Source organism: Uranotaenia lowii, chromosome 1 (genome assembly GCF_029784155.1).
Source record: "Uranotaenia lowii strain MFRU-FL chromosome 1, ASM2978415v1, whole genome shotgun sequence".
Classification (NCBI taxonomy): domain Eukaryota; kingdom Metazoa; phylum Arthropoda; class Insecta; order Diptera; family Culicidae; genus Uranotaenia; species Uranotaenia lowii.
In genome coordinates, this window is record NC_073691.1 from 49,277,276 (window position 1) to 49,299,649 (window position 22,374).

The 22,374-nt window shown below is 32.0% G+C and overlaps 1 pseudogene; it reads left to right on the plus strand.

The window, feature by feature from the left end:
- The first annotated feature begins 950 nt into the window (after positions 1-950).
- Positions 951-1,067, plus strand: LOC129740741 (U4 spliceosomal RNA; annotated as a pseudogene).
- The last annotated feature ends 21,307 nt before the right edge of the window (positions 1,068-22,374 follow it).

Consider the following 22,374-nt stretch of genomic DNA (forward strand, 5'->3'; position numbering starts at 1 on the left):
TTTCTTACAAAATTCATAAGTCAAGACTATAGAAAGTCGAACCGATGGTTTTGGTGGTTCCAAAATCATAGCGTCAAAATCTAAGAAAATCGTGAAATCAATCAATCAATACTTTGAAAAGGTCGTCAAAACTTGGATAAAAAGGGGATCAATTTCAGGAGACGATCCCCAGACCTGGATAAAATCATCAAAACTTTCTTTACACAAGTTTTTAAAAGCTGAAAATCTGAGGAAACACTGGGAGCAGATTGTCAAAGCCTGAAATCGGTCAAATCATCAAAAATAAGAGGATCTTTGAAAGTCCGAGAGATTTTCGGTAGCCTAGAGGTCGTTGTGTGATCCGAAAACTTTTAGATTCATCAAGTGCTTCAAGGTTGCCCGAAGCCCCCATGTTAGGTTCTAGTGTAGTTCGGCCATTTGAAAAGTCTAAAGTTATCCTTAACTAGAGGGGTTTAAGCACTTTGGAAACCATTAGAAATATAAAGAACATTGAAAGACGGAGGGATTTTTGGTCGGATAAAAGTCATTGGAGTGGTCCTGAATTTTCTAGATCTACAGGAGGCTATAAAGTAGACCTAAGTTGAAAGCTGAGTGATGTTCGAGTGTAGTTTGGAGACACTCGAGGGTCTTTAGGTTGTCCAAAAGTTTTCTGTTTATCTAAGATTCTCCAGGTCTCTAGGTCTTCCGATAATCTTTTGGTTAGCTTGGGGTCTTCAGATCATCAGAATCTTGGACTGTTAAAGAAATATCGAATCGTATTCTAGTAATCCAATGGTTTTATTAGCTCTCAAGCTTTTTACCCATTCTGAAGTCTTTTTGTTTGCCGAGAGTCTAGGGGTTCATGAGTTGACTAAGATTCTGTAGCCTGAGCAACTTATAATTGTTTGAAGGTTTTTAGGTTGTCACTTAATTGTTTGAAAAAATTCTAAATAATACAATTTGACATTTTAAGCTTTGCGCAGTGGCGATATCGTAACCAATGAAGTTCTACTGAGGTGCGATTATTGCTAGTTGAAACAGTTTGACTTTTTCAACTAAGAAAAAAAATCTTTTCAAATCTTTATAGAACAGTTTAAAAATAAAACTAGAACTACACATTCGATATGCACTGTTTTGGAAAAACAATCGGTTTTCTAAAGATGAAAATTCATCAAAATTCAGAACCGCCCTTTTTGAAATTTCCAGTAGAAATAAAATACCAGTTTTTTCTGTCTGTTTTCCAACATTTAGATTTCAGGACTCTAGCGTGTTTCTTCATTAGTCTAACACTAATTTTGAAAACAAGAGAATTAAAATTACGACTCTTGATCAAAACTGTTATGGCAATTATTGATTCATGTTCTTTCTCAAATTTTCACTTTTATCTTAAAAATTTCCATCATGACCAATGTGTCTAAAAGCACTGAAAGTTTCAGTTATTTTGCTATCAAAAATCCCTGAAAAAGTTTCAATTTTGTATAGAGATTTGTATGGAAGAAGAAATTTTTGAAAGTCAAATCATCCAAGAAATTCGAAAAGCTTGAAATAACATTTGTCTTTCATTTTTGGATTTGCCTATTCTTAAGCTTCATTTTTTGTTAATATGAGAAAAAGCTAAGTATTTCATGAAAAAAGTTAAATTAAGATTTTGACAACTGCTTGTCTAACAGTTGCCATTAAAATGGATTGTTAGATTATCATATTTTGAATCATTGCACGCAAAAAGTAAGTTAAGGCTTGGCTTAACAGCCGATTGTAGTAAACTTCGTCCACAAGCAGGTTTTAGAGGGTTGTTAGAATTCAATTTTAGATTGTTTTTTTTTCATAAAGAAACAAATTGAATACGGACCTATATAGCATAGAAAGGCAACCAATTTTTTTTCAATTAATTCTCCCTTGTTTTCAAAAATGATTTAAAAACTTTGAAAAAAGGGTATCAAATTATTTTTTTTTCTTGTGATAAACTTCAACTAAATACCATTTCGAATGATTTTGATACACTGTAAATTACAAGTCCTGATTTTGACAGAAAACATAAAAAAGAAAATCAAACTAGGTAGATCATTTCAATCAAGAAGATGAATTTAAACTTTTGAATCACACGAAGTTTGAAGATGCCCACAACACAAAAGCTCACATTTTCACTAACTTTTCGATTTCTATCCACCTTCCATATTCATTTCTGTCTAGTCTAGGACTTGTGATATTGCTCAATTGACAAGTCTGTTGTCATTTTTGAAAAATAGTATGACGAGTGCACTAAAATTGAGACCAATCAGAACACTTTGATCAGCAGATTCGGGAAAAATTGCTCTATATATGTACACCGTCATATACGTCATGTGGATTGTGGTTGATCTTTACAACTCATAAAAAACCCAGGCAACAATGCAACTTTTAACAAACAAAACCAATAGGGTCCCTTATGGAAGCTTTCAAAAGCCAAAATTTCACTGCCCTTAGTGTTAGTTAGTTAAACTGATGGGTTTTGCTCTAATTTTTCGATCTTCACCACGACGTACCGGTTTTTTCCTGTGAATCTTTTTATGCATTTTATGTTTTTTTCTTGAATGAACTGAAATCCATTTCCTATTGTTTTGTTTTCAATTATTCTATTTAATTAGGGTTTTGTCATTTATGTATCCGTTGTTGTTTATTTCCAAGACCAATGATTTTTATTTTTTTTCTAGAAATCAAACAGGAATGGAAGGAATGGAAATAATATGAAAAGTTACAAACGATGAAAAGTCGTTGCTCGTTGTTAATTTATTTGATTTTTCTATCATTATTATTAATTTGTTGCTTTCAAATCATAATTTTACAGTTGATTCATACTTTGTAAAAGTTGGGGAATGAGAGTCTCCCTAACGAGCAATTTAGAGGTGAAGAAATTGACGCGATCAAAAATAAACCATTAACACTATCATTTTCATTCGGTTCAAATATTTGACTACAAATTTAAAGTCTCAAATAATTTATGTTTTGAAAATTATGTCCAAAACGTATATCGGATTAACAGCTCTACACCTTCTGTCTCGATAGTATATATCCTACAATTTTATTATTAACCAACTATAATTTATGGGTACAGCTACCCAGCAGCGATCAATATTAAACCTAGAACATTTCAATCTATTCCGAATCCTGAAAACACTATCAACGAACCCAAAAAACCGAGCCCGTTATCGTAAAACAAAATTTATAACACGGCAATAACAATTCTCGGCTTCCGTTGCAACACATCAAATCGCTTAGCCGAGCATATGCAAAACTCCTCCGAAAATATTTATGCACATATCCTTCCTCTATCGGTTTCTGTTTTCGGCTTGTGTTGTGTATGCTTGCTACACATAACCATAACAATAAAATCTATTCTAAAAATATTTACATCTTCGATTTTTAATATTTACCCACAACAGGGCACCCTCTCGGTACCGGGAATCCATCCGGAATTAAATGACATTTTCCCCTTTTTTCCCACTCGAAACGCACTTCTTCCGCATCCGCATCGAGATTTAAATTTGGCAAACCCTGACTATCGAGTTAGCAAAACAGGGAAAACAGCACTACAATTGCAGATATGTGTGACAAAGTCAATCAGCCTCAAAGTTTTTCCTATTGATGGGTGTTATGACGATGACGTCTGCCAGTCGGAACAGTGGGTTAAACTGTATTTGCTAAAGTTTGAAATTGTTTTTTTACTGAGTACCAGTTTTTATATTAAACTGAAATTCTTAAATTATTTTAACTCAATCCAAAAAAAAATGTAGCCTTTAAGTATGATTTCAAGAACATCTTAATTATGTTCATGAAATTTCCGTCTTTCAAATACAAAGTTCAATTTCCGATTTCAACTTCTAGCACACTGTCCAACAAACTTTCCGATTCGTATCCAAAATGCATGGAAACATTACCCAATAGGACAATGTTCCTCATTTATCGCGCCGTACAATTTCCAAAGGGGGAAAAACAAAAACCCACTTGGTGCGGAACTCACTATCTGTCAAAAATTAAATATTTATGAGCAATCAAACGAGCGCGTGTGTGTCAATCGCTCATCAAAAAGTGCGATTTTGGTGAGAGTTTCCTGGGAGTTGGGATGCCTTTTAGGTGGCCTGGAATTCCGGACCGGTGAGCATCCCTGCTGGGTCCGGACCGTGTTCGGGGGTCGCAAAGTTCGACCCTTTTTCAATATTTGCCACCACAATTTGCACCCCTGCCTGGCAGGCTGCTTCTGATGGCGATGAGTTTTCAGAGACCGGGTCAATTGGCAGGATTTTGAGGATGAGATTTGGTTGAAACAGGAAGTCAATATGCTGAGCATATTTTGCTATGACGAATAAATTCTATTTTGAATGCGGTGGAATTTCTCGAATAAGGAAATGGTTATTTTTTAAGAACTGGTATTGTGCTGAAATAAATTTTTGAAAATAATTTTTTTTTCAAGTTTTGCTTTCAGAATACAGACTCCGATCGGTTTTGGCGACCAGTCTCTATATTTTTTGTTACCAAAATAAATTGTTGTCGAGATTAAACATTTTTTTTATTTTCTATTTCGATTGATCAAAATTAATGTTAAACACAATAGAAGTATCAAATTTATTAGATCGGCAAAATTATAGCAATTTTAAGAAGCGCATTTCATTGGGGCTTCCTAAGCCAATCTGTTTTTTTTCCAGCAGAAGACCAAATCAAAACAAAAAGTCAACAATAGCAGCCTAAAAAATCTGCGCTTCCTAAGCCTATTCCGTCTTTATACACCGGAATACCGAAACAAATCAAACAATCAGCAGCAGCAGCCTCAAATCTCTGCTTTCCAAGCCAATCCATTTTTTTCACCGGAAGGCCAAATAAAGACAAATAGACCACAGCGGAAGCCTTAAATCTGCGCATTCCAAGCCAATCCGTTTTTCCACCGGAGAGACAAATCTAAACAAGTAGTCTACAGATGCAGCCTTAAAAATCTAAGCTTCCTAAGCCAATCCGTTTTTTTTCACTGGAAAGTAGAATAAAATAAAAAAATCAGCAACAGCAGTCTTAAATCTGCGCCTTCCAAGCCAATCCGCTTTTTTTTCTTCGGAAAACTAAATCAAAACACATATTCCACAGATGCAGCCTTAAAAATCTACGCTTCCTAAGCCAATCTGTATTCTTCCAACAAAAGGCCAAATCCAAGCAAACAATCCACAGCAGCAGCTTTTAAAATCTGCGCTTCCAAAGCCTTTCCGTATTTTTCCACCAAAAAGTCAAATACTCAAAACAAATAGTTAACACCATTAGTCTTGAAAATATGTGCTTCCTGAGCCAATCGGATTTTTCCATCGGTAGACCGAATCACTATGAACAATCAGCAGCAGCATCCTTATTAATCTACGCTTCCTAAGCCAATTCGTTTTTTTTTTTCCACCAGGAGGCTTAATCAAAACAATCAATCCACGGGAGCAACCTTAAAAATCTGCTCTTCCTTAACCAATCCGTTTTTTCACCGGAAGACTTAATAAAAACAATCAGCAGCAGCAGACTTAAATCTGTGCATCCCAAGCAAATCTGTTTTTTTTTTTCACCGAAAGGCTAAATCGAAACAATCAGCAGCAGCAGCCTTAAATCAGCGCTTTCTAAGCCAATCCGTTTTTGATCATTGATGCAGCCTTAAAAATCAGCGCTTTTTAAGCCAATCTGATTTATTCACCGGAAGGACAAATCAAAACAAACAATCCGCAGCCTTAGAAATCTGTGATTCCTATGCCAATGTGTATTATTCCACTTGAAAGCCGATTTGGCTGCTTTTGTTTTTAAGGCTGCTTCTGTTGATTGTTTCGATTTGAAACAATCAACAGATGCAGCCTTAAAAAATTTGCGCTTCTTCAGCCAATCCATCTTTTCCACCGAAAGACCAAATGCAAATAAATAGCCCTCTGCAGCAGCCTTGAAAATCTGCGCTTCCTAAGCCAATCCAATACTTGCATCGGTAGGCAAATCATATTTTGATTTGAAGCCAATCCGATTTTTCCTTCGGATGACCAAATAAAAACAAAAGGTTCATAGAAGCAACTTTTAAAATCTGCGCTTCCTAAGCCAATCCGATTTTTCCACCGGAAGGCCATATCAAAACAAATAGTCCACAGCAGCAGTTGGATCATCTGCGCTTCCTAAGCCAATCCGAATTTTTAGCTGGATGACCAAATCCAAACAAAAAGTTCAAAGAAGCTACCTTAAAAAATCTGCGCTTCCTAAGCCAATCCGGTTTTTCTACCAGAAGGCCAAATCAAATTAAATAATCCACAGAAGAAACGTTTTAAAATCTGCGCTTTCAAAGCCAATCCATTTTTTCCACCGGAAGTCTAAATAGAAACAAAAAGTCTTCAGTAGAAGCTTTAAAAATATGCGCTTGCTAAGCGAATCCAAATTTTCTACTGGAAGGCCAAATCATATCAAACAATCTTTGCTACCTAAGGCAAACCAATTTATCCATCGAAAGCAATCTATCCACAGCAGTATCTAAAAAACTCTGCGCTTTCTAAGCCAATCTTATCTATCCGACAATTATCTAAGACCAAATCAAAACAAACAATCCAAAGCAGCAGGCTTCTGCGCTTCCTTAGCCAATTCGTTTTTTCCCACTGGAAGGCTAAATTAAAACAAATAGTACACAGCAACAGGCTAAAAAATTTGCGCTCCCTTAGCCAATCCATTTTTTCTACCGGAAGGCCAAATCAAAACAAATATTCCACAACAGCAGCATTCAAAATCTGCGCTTCCTTAGCCATTCCGTATTTCCACTGGAAGGCCAAATCAAAATAAATAGTCCACAGCAGCAGCTTTTAAAATCTATGCTTCCTAGGCCAATCCGATTTTTCCAACGGATGACCAATTCAAAAAAAAGAATCCACAACAATAGCATTAAAAATCTGCTCTTCCCTAGCCAATTTGTATTTTCAACCGGAAATCCAAATTATACCAAATACTCAAGAGAAGCAGCTTTTAAAATCCGCGCATTCTAGGCCCCCGAAAGATCAAATCGAAACAAATAGTCTACTGCAGCAGTCTTAAAAATCTGCGCTTCCCCAGCCAATTGGATTTTCCACCGGTCAAATTGAAACAGTCAGAAGAAGCAATCTTAAAAATCTGCGCTTCTTTAGACAATCCTTTTATTGCACCGAAAGGCTAAATTTAAATTAATAGTCCACAGCAGCAGCCTTAAAAATCTGCGTTCCGTTCTGATCCAATACGTTTTTTCTACCGGAAGGCCAAATCAAAACAAATAAACCACAGCGGAAGCTTTAAAAAGTCTGCGATTCCTAAGATAATCGAATTTTCTCGAAGGAAGACCAAATCAAAACAAACAGCCAACGCAAGCAGCCTTAACAATCTGTGCTTCCTAAGCCAATTCCGTTTTTATTCACAAGTAGGCAGAATTAAATCAAACAATCTACATCAGCCGCCTTCAAAATCAGTCAAAGCCAATCCGTTTTTTCCACCAGAAGGCCAAATCAAAGCAAATAGTTAACAGCAGCAGCCTTAATATCTGCACATCCTAATCATATCCGATTTTTCCACCGAAAGGTCAAATAGAAACAAACAATCCACAGGAGTACCCATAAAAATGGGCTCTTCCTTAGCCAATCCGATTTTTCAACCGAAGGGCCAAATTAAATTAAACAATACACAGAAGCAGTATTAAAAATTTGCGCTTACTAAGCCAATTCTGTCTTTATTCACCGGAAATCAAAATCAAAACAAAAAGCTCACAACAGCAGCCTTAAAAATCTGCGCTTCCTGAGTCAATCCGCTTTTTCTATCATAAGGCCAAATCAAAATGAATAGTCCACAGCATCAGCCTTGAAAATCTGCGCTCTCTTAGACAATCCAAATTTTCCACCGGTAGGTCAAATCAAAACAAATAATCTCCAGCAGCCTTTTTCAAAAACTGCACAGCTTTTGCCAATCCAATTTTTTCACTGGAAGGAAAAGTCAAAACAAATAGTCCACAGCAGCAGTCTCAATAATCTATGCGTTCCAAGCCAATCCGATTGTTCCAATGGAAAACCTAGTCAAAACAAATAATCTACTAATCACAAATCATAAGAAGTCGTCTAAAGTTGCAGCCTTGAAAATCTGCGCTTCATAAGCCGATCTGTATTTTTCTACTGGAAGGGCAAATCAAACAAATCGTCCACAGCAGCAGCCTAAAAAATCTGCGCTTCCTAAGCCAATCCATTTTTTTTACCTTAAGACCCAATCAGTCCATTGCCCTATAGGCCAAATCGAAAATATCAGCAGCAGCTGCCTTTAAAATCTGCGCTTCCTAAGCCAATCCGATTTTTCGACTGCACTTCCTTAGTCAATCTTTTTTTCCAAATAAAAGAATACAATCCACAGAAACAGCCTTTCAAATCTGTGCTTCCAAAAAAAATCCGTTTTATTCTACCGGAATGTCAAATCAAAACAAATAGTTCACAGCAGCAGCCTTAAAAATCTGCGCTTCCTAAGCCAATCCGTTTTTCCACCAGAAGGCCAAATCAAAACAAAAAACCAGCAGCATAAGCCTTAAAAATCTGCGCTTCCTAAGAAAATTCCTTCTTTATACACCGGAAGGTCAAATCACAACAGATAATCAGCAGCAGTAGACGCAAAATTCCTACTGCTGCGCCATTGTCGTGATTTTACGATTGAAACGAATCTCAATTCAGAGATTTCAGACACGTCTTTTACTATTCATTCTCAACTATTTTTATAATTGAATGTGATCTTCTCATCTCCACACAGAGCTAGGAGAAAAATGAAGCATATTTTAAAAACAATTTTTAAATTTTCCCATAAAATTTCCCGTGAAGTTTAAATTTACTAATTTTAACGTTACATTAAAATCCTGCAAACAATCATGGATGAATTTTCAACCAAATCGAAGCGAGTAAGGTTTAAGGTTTTGAGAGCTTAGAAACCCTTTTCAGCAGTAAAGTTCTCAGAAAACATTTATTCATATGTTTCGAATTTGTGGAAAAGTTTTATGGATTCCAGTGGACAAAAGCTGACATTCTTCTGACCTATTCCAAATGTTTTTTTTTTGCGAAAAAGCTTTCATATTCAAAATTTTTATTACTCTACTTCGTTTTTTGTTTAGTCTAGAATACCAATTCCAGCTTTTTTATGTTTTTTTTCCGTCAAGCATCGTCAACAAAAGACTCTTCACTTTTTATTGCTAATCAATAAACAGTGCTAGTGTCCAGTCACGTTTTCCCAGGATTCCCAGAAGCGTGTCTATCGTTGACCTCAAGCGGCTACCAGGATCAAGGGACCAAACCAAAAGCAACCGTTTGACAGGACACTCGAATGGCAATAATTATTGATGTTTGCCAATCATCGCCTGGCGGTCGGTGGCTTTTTTGTCAATCATCAATCCAGCAAGAGAAGCCAGGAAAAGCGAGAATTGATTCCATCAACGTTTAATTTTTCTAGGGAACGTCACCCCGGTTTGATTCGATGATTATCGAAATGCAAAAAGTTTGATTTCCCGGGGAGGGTTTAGGATTCACAAAAAAAAAGAACTGCGATGATGTGCAAAAAACTATCTATATTTATTGGAGGGACCAAAAAACCTTCCCGGCAACAATCGAATCATGTACATAATTTATTACATGCATGATGCACTCCGATCGAGGGATTTTGACATGAAAGAAAACGCTTTTTTCGCATCTTGTTGACGCCATTCAATGAGCTATAATGGGGTTTTTTCCTCTGTTTGATTCCCATTCGGACAAAAGTCAGCCGTCCATCGTGTCGGTGGTTTGTCAAATCAAATCAATCTCGAATAATCACACGGAAATCGCCAGTTTCGATCGACTTGGACAGATAGTGGGAAAGTTAGCCTGAATTGCTGCAACACAGTGACAATGAAGATTTTCGCACTGTGAGCAAGTTATGAAGGCAAAATTGTTTGTAATAACATCAATATTGAGAATTTTTTTTAACGTAAACCAATAGAAAAAAAATTAATTTGAACATTCATTAAAGTTTACATTTTTTTAAGTAAAATATAAGATTTGTAAATTTGTAAATTTTAGAATTAAAATTTTGTTTTTTCATCAAATGTCTTAAATTTATCAATTTTCATTTATCAAATTTATCTAACGTGTACGAGAAAGATTTCAAAATTTGCTTCCCTATTTAGTAAATGTAGATACTTGTTCGTTTTTTTCCCTCCCTATTTCCATGTCATATAGCCTCTTCCGTTTTTTTTGCTTGATGATCCTCTCGTCGTCGAGTTGATGATTTGATTAACCGGACTGCAGAGTGCATTTATTAGATTGATTGTTTTTGCTTGTTTCTTCCAATTGGACGTTGACGTTAGCGTTTGGCGTTTGGCATTTCGCGTAGTTCCGTGGGAAGTGCACGTGTGGTTATTTTTTGCTCGTTTTTTCTAGGATAACAAGCTTCAGGGGGTGATTTCTTGGTGACAGAGAGAAGGGAGATGTATATAGCGTTAGTTTGAATTCAAATTGTACAGATAGCATATGTAAAAGTATGGCACAAGATAGTAATATAAAGAAGACAATAAACAGCTTTGTTAAAAAAAGGAAATTTTGTTTTTGAGTTATATTCTCATAAAAGCAACAGATTGAATAGGTAGCGGTAGCGGTAGCTATTTTCACACGAAGCTGGGATGGACAATTCCGGTAATTTATTGATTCTTAAAAATCTTCAAATCAGAACAATGTATTTAAAAATTTCCATTAGAAAAACCGGGCAATATCTGAACATATCTGAGTCAGTTCCAGGGGCATAACTAAGTAAAATAAAGGGTTATTATAAAACAATTTAAAAAAATGTATATATTTTTTTAGAAGTGCAGAGTGTTGAATTGTTTTTAAGGCATCGAAACAAAATTGATTTATTTTCATGGTGCAAACAAACAAAACACTTATTTTCGACGTTTAAATCAAAATTGAAATAGATTTTTTTATAAACTTTCCAAACAATGTGCAATGTGATCAAAACCGCTCGCTGAAGAAGATAGAAATTTGCTTTCGAAATACCGGTATTTTAACTTTTATTAAACGTTGGTTGAATTTGACAAAAAAATCTTGCTATTGCTTCAATTCAGTAGAATTATTTAACTAAGCTAGCTCACAACACATACCTATTAAACCAATTTCAAGAAAACACGCCAATAAGTTGCCATTTTCATACATTTTTCAAAAATTTATATAATTCTTACAAATGTAAAAGTTTAAAAGTAAAATTCCAAAAATCTGAAAAAAAAATCACCACATATAGTTTAAAATAACAAAAATCGTTTGGCATTGTTAACTAAAACTTGATCATTTTTGCACTTATACTTCCGTAGGTTTGAGGGCTTCAAATGTTAGGAACATATTTTACAAAAACTACTTTAAATTTAATGCTTACTAAAATACTTAAATCAATAGAATGGACGTTTTCATTTTTTTCTAATTTTCTCTGATAGCTCACATCAGGTCCGTAGGAAGAACAGACTCATGAGGGGGTGGGTTTGGTGACCATTTTTATATAATATTGCATGAATAAAAAAAAATTTATAAACTATTTGATTATTAATTTTTAAGTTCTTTTATAAAAATAGTGCATCTTGTTAAATAGAAACATTTGAAAATATATCCTAAAATCTTTTAGTTATTGATAACGATTACTATAAAAAAAAATCCTTAAGTAACAAAATAGAAAACTTACCTTCATCGATAGTTGGAATCTTAAAATTTGCATCAAAATCTGATCTGATCTAATATAGTTTAAGATTGCCAGAAGCTCTCCCGCACATATCCGGGCCGGGCAAGTCCGAGCTATTTTATTTGAAACCTGTTGAAAATCGGGCATTATATTTCCAAAGTTTCAAACCGAACTCCGGGCAATCTCCAGGAAAACTTGACAAAAATCCAGGAACTATTATACAATTGAATCATTTTTTTTTTAAATTTGAATTATTTAATCACTAAACCGTTTAAATATGTTTACTTACTAAACCTAGGTTGCAAAAAAAAATTTGGGCGATAATTGCAAAAATTTAAATGATGCAAATTGAATTTAAAGTTTGATTTTACAAGTAAAAATGGGAGTAAATCCGGAAAAAATCAGAAGATTTTCAACAAAGTTTGGGCCAAACCATCCAGAATTTTGGAAATTTTATATTCGGGAAAGTCCGGGTAAAACCTGGTAATCTGGCTAGCTTAGTTTTGCTTATTTGATTTGAACTCACAATATTTTAAATCAAGGCTTTAATTTTGAAAAAATAAATAAATTTAAAAATGAATCCAATCATCAAAAGTAAAAAGATAAAAAAATGTGATTCAAATCGAATTTGTGCAAACTCGATCCTATTTAAAGATTCAAGTTTGAAAATTAATTTTTGAAAAAACTGCAATGTAAATAATGTTGAACTATACGTCAAACCATATGAAATTCTCTGCATTTTTTAAGAGAAGATATCATCTTCCTTACTTTTCATTAAAAATTAATTCCTGAGGATGGGTTTTAAGACATAAGTTTTTCATAAGTCAAAACTTACAAAAAAATACTCTACTTAATTTTTGTCATTTTCAGCTGAATTGCGTAAACGAACTGATTCTGGTTAAATTTTATAATCGAACTTAAAATTAGAATAACAAGCCTGCGATCTCTTGCAATTTGAATTCCTTACTAAAATAATAGTCTTGATCATTATATTTTGATTGTGAAACTCGTCTACAAACTGCATCTGAATCGAAAATTTGAACCTGAATTAGACATTTTTATTTTCAATCTTTTTCGAAATTTCAAAACGTTTTCTGAAATGAATATAAAAACGGTTTCTGAATTTAAAAATATGAGCTTAGAATTGAAATCAGTTTCAGAGTCCTCAATTATGAATCCATAATAATAATTGTTTCGGATTAAAATGATTATTCTTTATTTGAATTGTGTGTTATCAGACTTTCAAATCTAAATAAAAATATAATTTCTGAATTAAGAACCAATATCCCCATTTTTAAGCTTTGTTATGATTGAATTTTGTATAATTAATGTTCACGAACTTCGTATCTGAATATGAAACAAAAACTCAGAATGATATTAACTAAATGTTAAAAATGCGCATGAGTTTCGAAAATTAAGGATCAAATTTTAAAGGAAATGTTAAACCAAATTTAAACGACGATTTCAAACACAGCTTTCTATTTCAATTGTTTAGGATGACATGATCTGAAATTCAAGAATCTTAAACTGGATACACTGTTCGAAATATGAAAACACAAATACAATTTACAAGAGCGAAAATTAACTGAAAAACTGTAGCTGAATTCTGAATCTGGGGTTAGTTTTCGAGGTTTTGATATCAGTTTTATCTGAGTCAAGATTGTAACTATCGAATAATCTTACTTCATCATCAAAATTTGATAAGGAATAAAAACAAATTTGGGTGTAGAGTAGAATACCTCGCTTGCTTTTGATGAATCCTCATGGGGGGAGTTGACAAAAAATCATTCTAAAAATTTGATACGCTTCATACTTTGAGCTCGAATTTATTTTAAGAAACTTTTTTCCGTGTCCAGAAATTCCAGAAATTATTTTGTCGAGGATTTTAATTTTGTACCAGAAAAAAAATATTATAAAAGTTTGTTAAAAACCTTCATTTAAGCTAAAAAAAACGCTTACAAAATTTAGGCTTATTAAGTCAACGCTAAGAAGTCGCTAAGCTGACAATAATTGCTTAAATTTCATTAATTGCTTAAGGATTACAGAAAAAACTTCATAGACTGTAACTTATGTTTATACATATGATAAGTAAGTCCTACATATGAATCCTTCCAGGTCAGACTTCAACATGTCAATCTTAAACTGAAAATACAATCATTAGAGTTTCTGATATGAAATTTCAATTCAAGAATTCAAGAAATTTCAATTCATCAATGAAACAATATTCAATAAAAAAAAAAATAAATAAAAAAAGTACCAAATGAAACACATATGAAATAAAAAACCTACAATATTTTTGAATCTAAGTAACAAGAAAATCAACTAAAAATGTAAAATCTCAGAAATTTCATGATTAAAAAAATACTTGAACATTAACATCATTGTTATCATTTTGATCAATTTCTCACATTTTTCAATAATGTCAATTTTAACAATTTTGTCGATTTTGACTTTTTTTCATTTTTGTCAACTTTGTTTAGTAAGCCAATTTTGTAAATTTTGGAAATTAAGTAATTTTAGTAAATTTTGTTTATTTTGTGAATTGTGTCAATTTTGTCATTTCTTGTCAATTATGTCAATTTTGTCAATTTTGTCAATTTTGTCAAATTTTTGAATTTTGTCAATTTTGTCCATTTTGTGAATTTTGTCAATTTTGTCAATTTTGTCAATTTTGTCAATTTTGTCATTTTTGTCCTTTTTGCCATTTTTGTCATTTTTGTCATATTTGTCATTTTTGTCACTTTTGTCATTTTTGTCATTTTTGTCATTTTTGTCATTTTTGTCATTTTTGTCATTTTTGTCATTTTTGTCATTTTTGTCATTTTTGTCATTTTTGTCATTTTTGTCATTTTTGTCATTTTTGTCATTTTTGTCATTTTTGTCATTTTTGTCATTTTTGTCATTTTTGTCATTTTTGTCATTTTTGTCATTTTTGTCATTTTTGTCATTTTTGTCATTTTTGTCATTTTTGTCATTTTTGTCATTTTTGTCATTTTTGTCATTTTTGTCATTTATGTCATTTTTGTCATTTTTGTCTTTTTTGTCATTTTTGTCATTTTTGTCATTTTAGTCATTTTAGTCATTTTTGTCATTTTTGTCATTTTTGTCATTTTTGTCATTGTTGTCATTTTTGTCATTTTTGTCATTTTTGTCATTTTTGTCATTTTTGTCATTTTTGTCATTTTTGTCATTTTTGTCATTTTTGTCATTTTTGTCATTTTTGTCATTTTTGTCATTTTTGTCATTTTTGTCATTTTTGTCATTTTTGTCATTTTTGTCATTTTTGTCATTTTTGTCATTTTTGTCATTTTTGTCATTTTTGTCATTTTTATCATTTTTGTCATTTTTGTCATTTTTGTCATTTTTGTCATTTTTGTCATTTTTGTCATTTTTGTCATTTTTGTCATTTTTGTCATTTTTGTCATTTTTGTCATTTTTGTCATTTTTGTCATTTTTGTCATTTTTGTCATTTTTGTCATTTTTGTAATTTTTGTAATTTTTGTCATTTTTGTCATTTTTGTCATTTTTGCCATTTTTGTCATTTTTGTCATTTTGTTATTTTTGTCATTTTTGTCATTTTTGTCATTTTTGTCATTTTTGTCATTTTTGCCCCTTTCGCCATTTTTGTCATTTTTGTCATTTTTGTCATTTTTGTCATTTTTGTCATTTATGTCATTTTTGTCATTTTTGTCTTTTTTGTCATTTTTGTCATTTTTGTCATTTTTGTCATTTTTGTCATTTTTGTCATTTTTGTCATTTTTGTCATTTTTGTCATTTTTGTCATTTTTGTCATTTTTGTCATTTTTGTCATTTTTGTCATTTTTGTCATTTTTGTCATTTTTGTCATTTTTGTCATTTTTGTCATTTTTGTCATTTTTGTCATTTTTGTCATTTTTGTCATTTATGTCATTTTTGTCATTTTTGTCTTTTTTGTCATTTTTGTCATTTTTGTCATTTTAGTCATTTTAGTCATTTTTGTCATTTTTGTCATTTTTGTCATTTTTGTCATTGTTGTCATTTTTGTCATTTTTGTCATTTTTGTCATTTTTGTCATTTTTGTCATTTTTGTCATTTTTGTCATTTTTGTCATTTTTGTCATTTTTGTCATTTTTGTCATTTTTGTCATTTTTGTCATTTTTGTCATTTTTGTCATTTTTGTCATTTTTGTCATTTTTGTCATTTTTGTCATTTTTGTCATTTTTGTCATTTTTGTCATTTTTGTCATTTTTGTCATTTTTATCATTTTTGTCATTTTTGTCATTTTTGTCATTTTTGTCATTTTTGTCATTTTTGTCATTTTTGTCATTTTTGTCATTTTTGTCATTTTTGTCATTTTTGTCATTTTTGTCATTTTTGTCATTTTTGTCATTTTTGTCATTTTTGTCATTTTTGTAATTTTTGTAATTTTTGTCATTTTTGTCATTTTTGTCATTTTTGCCATTTTTGTCATTTTTGTCATTTTGTTATTTTTGTCATTTTTGTCATTTTTGTCATTTTTGTCATTTTTGTCATTTTTGTCATTTTTGCCCCTTTCGCCATTTTTGTCATTTTTGTCATTTTTGTCATTTTTGTCATTTTTGTCATTTTTGTCATTTTTGTCATTTTTGTCATTTTTGTCATTTTTGTCATTTTTGTCATTTTTGTCATTTTTGTAATTTTTGTCATTTTTGTCATTTTTGTCATTTTTTGTCATTTTTGTCATTTGTGTCATTGTTGTTATTTTTGTCATTTTTGTCATTTTTGTCATTTTTGTCATTTTTGTCATTTTTGTCATTTTTGTCATTTTTGTCATTTTTGTCATTTTTGTCATTTTTGTCATTTTTGTCATTTTTGTCATTCTTGTCATTTTTGTCATTTTTGTCATTTTTGTCATTTTTGTCATTTTTGTCATTTTTGTCATTTTTGTCATTTTTGTCATTTTTGTCATTTTTGTCATTTTTGTCATTTTTGTCATTTTTGTCATTTTTGTCATTTTTGTCATTTTTGTCATTTTTGTCATTTTTGTCATTTTTGTCATTTTTGTCATTTTTGTCATTTTTGTCATTTTTGTCATTTTTGTCATTTTTGTCATTTTTGTCATTTTTGTCATTTTTGTCATTTTTGTCATTTTTGTCATTTTTGTCATTTTTGTCATTTTTGTCATTTTTGTCATTTTTGTCATTTTTGTCATTTTTGTCATTTTTGTCATTTTTGTCATTTTTGTCATTTTTGTCATTTTTGTCATTTTTGTCATTTTTGTCATTTTTGTCATTTTTGTCATTTTTGTCATTTTTGTCATTTTTGTCATTTTTGTCATTTTTGTCATTTTTGTCATTTTTGTCATTTTTGTCATTTTTGTCATTTTTGTCTTTTTTGTCATTTTGTTATTTTTGTCATTTCTTCCATGAATTTTCAAAAATTTATTCAAATAAATCAAGCTACTACATTATTTTTTGTTTAAAAACGATTCATGACACAATTCGGACCATATCTCAAATCATTTTACACATAAATCATCATAAACAATTGGTCAATAATCCGTAGTCAAGACACAGTAAAATATGACACACACCAACCAATAAGTCAAATGATCAAACTAATGACACATGTCACCGATCCTAATGAACTGTAGATTTGAATCTATCACTGGAATTTTTTTCTCCTATCCTATACCAAAAAAAAATAACTCCCCTCAATTTCTCAAGGCGGAAAAATGGGAAGTGTAATAAAAAAGCGAGCAATTTATTTTCAGTTTATCGAACATTTTTCCTCGTTTCTTGACAACGAAAAAAAAAGAACCAACACTCGAAACATGACCTCGAAACATAGCTGTTGTTTATTGACTCGCATAATTCTCCGATTTTTGTGATAAGAGAAAAGGAAAACCTCGTCCCGAAATTCGCTGGATTTTTTTTACCAAAAAAGGAGAGGAGATCTAATAAAGAAATATGATTTGTGTACGCCACAGATTGGGATCCTTGAATTAGAAACTCGTCGTGTGTTCCACCGGAGAGGTTTATCTCCAATGAAAAACAAAACACCCTCACTCGGGAGGAAAAAACAACATCGGATGAAGTAATAAAAAATGTCTGTTTGCCTAACAACAGGCGCTCGGGTTTGATCGATTGATAACAACTCTGCGCCTCGGCTGGAAAGAAGGAGCTGAAATAAACCTAGCAAAAATCTGCAATAACCAATAATCTAATAGGGCTGGCAATCGGTTTCCCTCTTTTTCTGATCCACGAAATTCGAAGGCAGGGCAACAGAAGATTTCGCATTTGTTTGTACGAGCAATTTCCTCAGAAACCGGGGAGTTCGATTTATACCCGCGAAACAAATATAATTTATTTTTATTTGCATTTTTATCAATCAGATCTTTTGTTCTCCTGGCTGCTTCAGACACAGTTGAAAAAATTAAACCAAAAGTCATGATTTTTTGGACTTTTTTGAGAGCATATTTAACTCTCAAAATAGGGACTCAAATTACATAAGATTCCCAAAATCTTATGAATACATTATGTTGGTAAATGATTGTTTTGTTTTTCAAATTTTTACTGTGAAAGTTCCACCGGAATGAACCGGAAACATCCGTTGACAAAAGAAGTCTCAAATACTGTCAATTCCCATTATCTCATCGGAAGCTGAGTTTGCTCGTTCTTTCAGATTTAAGGATGGATGCTTGTTGAGTTGAGGATAAACTCATTCATGGTGTAGGTGGGGAAGGCGAAATCTGCATATCGTTTTGGCGGAATCTTTTCATTGTGCTGGCTGCTGCTGGTTCTGATCTGATGCTGCTCCTATTAACTACTCTACAATATGTACTCTGCAGCTAGCTGGTTCCAGGATGGTTGCAGAAATCTCCGGAAGGAAGCGAGCTGTTTTATTTTATTAGCGGAAGCTTCGCACTTTACGAGGCACCCCGGTGTGGTGTTGCCGTCACCCAGATGTAGCTCGAAGAGTACGCTTAGGTGCCACTAACGAGTTTGGTGTGTTTGTTATGGGTTCAATTTTTGACGGAAGTTCTGATTTTGGCGGTGGCGTCTGTTCTAAAGCCTACTGAATAAAATCGGACGGATAATCGTATGGATCCATTGAAATAAGCATTGCTTAAATGCTTGAGCTGTCCTGGGGATGGTGATCGGGGTGATCAAAAAACCGTTACTACATACACGAAATTGCTCGAATTTCTACAAAAAATTAGAAATTTTCCTTACCAACTAGGAACCTTGAATTTAAAAAAAAAATTAGTTTGTGAGAATATTTATCAAATACCCAGCAAATATTAAATTGCATTGGAAATGATAGTTCAAGTCGTTGACAATGTTAATGCGAATCGCAATTTTACCACATAAGTAAACGATCGTAAAAAAAGTTACCTAAAGTCAGTATAAATCGGATATGATAAGTTTGTAAATTTGTTCTCTCGCGCAGGATTCACGTGAGTAAATATTATTGTTATTCTCTCTGCGACTAGCAGTGCAACCAGATTGCTAAAAATCAGAAAACTCAATTGTTTAATGAGAGAACCAAGAAATTTTATAGCTGCGAATAAGGTGTTGAATATCGCCCGATTTGAATAATTTTTATCGCTTAAGCCAGAATTCGAAAAATGTACGTATATTGCCTCCACTTTGGTAGGTCAATGCTGTTTTTCGAGTTTTATGCGATGATTCTATAATGTACATGAAACGTATTACAAAGTATGTTGCGAGATATACATACAAAAATGCTTGCTGGGCAATTGAGGTTATTTAATTGGCCATTAAAAGTTAGAAGTTTACTCTAATTGCAGGTAAATTTGGGGTAATTCATTTTAAACGGTCGCTTCAGAAGCGTAGGACAGAGATATACTGGAATTCTAATTTTTTTTACTACACATTAGGCCGGAACAAAATTCAAATCCTTCATTTATCACTCGGAGTTGAAACATCGCGAGGGGGGATAAAAAAAATAATGCAAAAAACCAATAAATTGCAAATTGGAAAAAAATACTCGAACGCTTGTATGCAACAAAATTGTATACTTGATCATTGCACAAAACATTTCAATCAAGTAATTTTTTTAATCGAATAATTCAATGAAATCGAGGATACAAATGGTGATAAAACTCCCATCTTTAACAATTTGTTCTTTGCTCTTGCGTAGATTTGATAAATTTATCGAAATTTGCATAGGATACTTTAAACTTTATTTATTCCCCCCTTGGGGGTGAGGGTGACAAATGAAGAAATTTAATTTTGATCCACTTTATAGTTCAAGAATTTTTTTAAAATTATTTTCAAAAATTGCATAGTCACATGACCTAAAGACCTTAATTTATGCATTTTTTTGTAATTTTTCCCAACCTTTTTTATTTGAGTTTATATTTCTTCAATTCTACCTTACATAAGATAATTTTTTAAACAACAAATTATTCCAGAATGGTGGTAGATTTAAAATTTATTTGCCAATATCTACTTTGGACCGAAAAACACTTGGACCAAATATTTCTGACATCAACAAATTGATTGTTTTCCGAAAAATACAGGTAAATTTCTCAAATTTTCTTGTTTTAAAGTTTTTTGTATCTGTAGCTTTTGACAACTGCTCGTCAAACAGTTGCAATCAACATGGATTGTTAAATGAACAGTTTTTGAAATATTCTGTGTAAATTTTTTTTTATTTCTGAATTAGAGAGACTTTCAGCCTTTGGCTAGTTCGCCTCTTTCAAAAAAATTAAATTAATGATTGGCTTCGGTTTGAGGGCGATTACAGAAAACCACATCTAAATGGGGTTATTAAATTAAATCAAAATTGAAAAAAATTATGATTCCAAAATCAAAATAAAAATATTCTAAGAAAAATGATTTACAAAATTAAAAGCGATTACAAAAATTTTTGAAAAAAGAATAGAATGTTAATTTTACTGTCATCACACATATTCTGAATTCATAATCAGCCATTTCTGAAAAATTATTCAGGGCAACATAATTCACATTTTTCCGAGGTGCAATGCTAAGTTTAACTTATTTTAAGGAATGGATTCCTAATATGCAATTACTTTTTTTTACTGTTTCTTTTTCTTATGACCTCATCTGAGAGATAAGTTCTGCAAAAAAGTTAAATTTAACTTTAGAAATTTTTGCACTTTTTTAAGCAAAAATGTAAAATATGATAAAAGTTCTGTAAATGAAGGTTTCAATTTCATTATCATCTTTCTCGGAAATCGCGAGTCATTTAGACTTTTGAAACAAAATTTATAGAAGTTTTTATTTTGTTTAATTTTTCTAATTCTGCAAAAAACAGGAAATTTGACAAAATTTTAAGAACCCTTTAAATTAATTGATTCTTAGATATTTTTAAAAGCATTAATTGAATCGTTTTGCAGCCTTAAAAAAATGGTTAAATGAATTGAAATCTTCAAAATCAAATATCCATTAATGATAAAAGAAATAATTGTTAAATTATCAGGTATCAGAATGAGGGTCGGGGAAATACGGGAAAATTTTGCTTTTTATGCTTGGTACCGTGATCCGGGCTGAAATTGATCACTTTTTTCAATATTTTTCGATTATTTTTTTCTGTTAAGGAGAATGTGGCATGTTTCATACTTTTAAAACATGTACTGGACTCCTATGAAAGTAAAACATGGCTGCAGAAATTTATTATACTACTTTGTTTAAAATTTGATGCTTATGGGGGTAACATTGATAAGTCTCTATTTTGACGGTTTTGACGACTTTTCTTGATCATAAAGGATACAAAACATCTTTATTGTATAAACAAATGCTAGCCAAAGGCTGAAAGTCTCTCTAATTCAGAAATAAAAAAAAATTTACACAGAATATTTCAAAAACTGTTCATTTAACAATCCATGTTGATTGCAACTGTTTGACGAGCAGTTGTCAAAAGCTACAGATACAAAAAACTTTAAAACAAGAAAATTTGAGAAATTTACCTGTATTTTTCGGAAAACAATCAATTTGTTGATGTCAGAAATATTTGGTCCAAGTGTTTTTCGGTCCAAAGTAGATATTGGCAAATAAATTTTAAATCTACCACCATTGAACAAACTCAAATGATATAAAATAAATCATGAAACTCTACAAAACTGAACACGACACTTTCGGTGGCTCAAAGATACTAAATTTGTAACTTGTGATCCAGTGAATTCTGAGCTATATTATGCTGAATTTTGGTGTTTCTTGGTTTAGATTTCTACGCGTTCCAAAAAAACATCGGGATTCTCAATGTGTTAAGGCCGAACAACAATTGAAATCATAAGATAGAAAATTATGCTGCATATATTAAGGGGCTAAATCTGTTAAAATTAGGCTGGAACAAATATCAATTTCTTCTTTTGTCACCTCCCCTTTCGAAATTTCCAAAAAAAACCCGAAAGGGGAAATAAATAATGTTTGAAGTATTTTACGTAAATTTCGAAAAAAAAACTCAACTATCCGAAAGATTACAAGACCAAAAATCTAAATTTGGGATGATGATAGCTATTTCACCTTTTGTATTCTTGATTTAATTGAATTTTCAGATAAAAAAATTACTTGATTTGTAGGTTTTGTGCAATGATAAAGTATGCAATTTTTTTGCATACAAGATTTCATGCAATTGATTTCAATTTATTTGTTTTTTGCATTCTTTTTTATTGCCCCCCCCCCCCCCCCCCCCTTGCGATGTTTCAACTCCGAATGACAAAAGAAGGATTTGAAATTTGTTCTG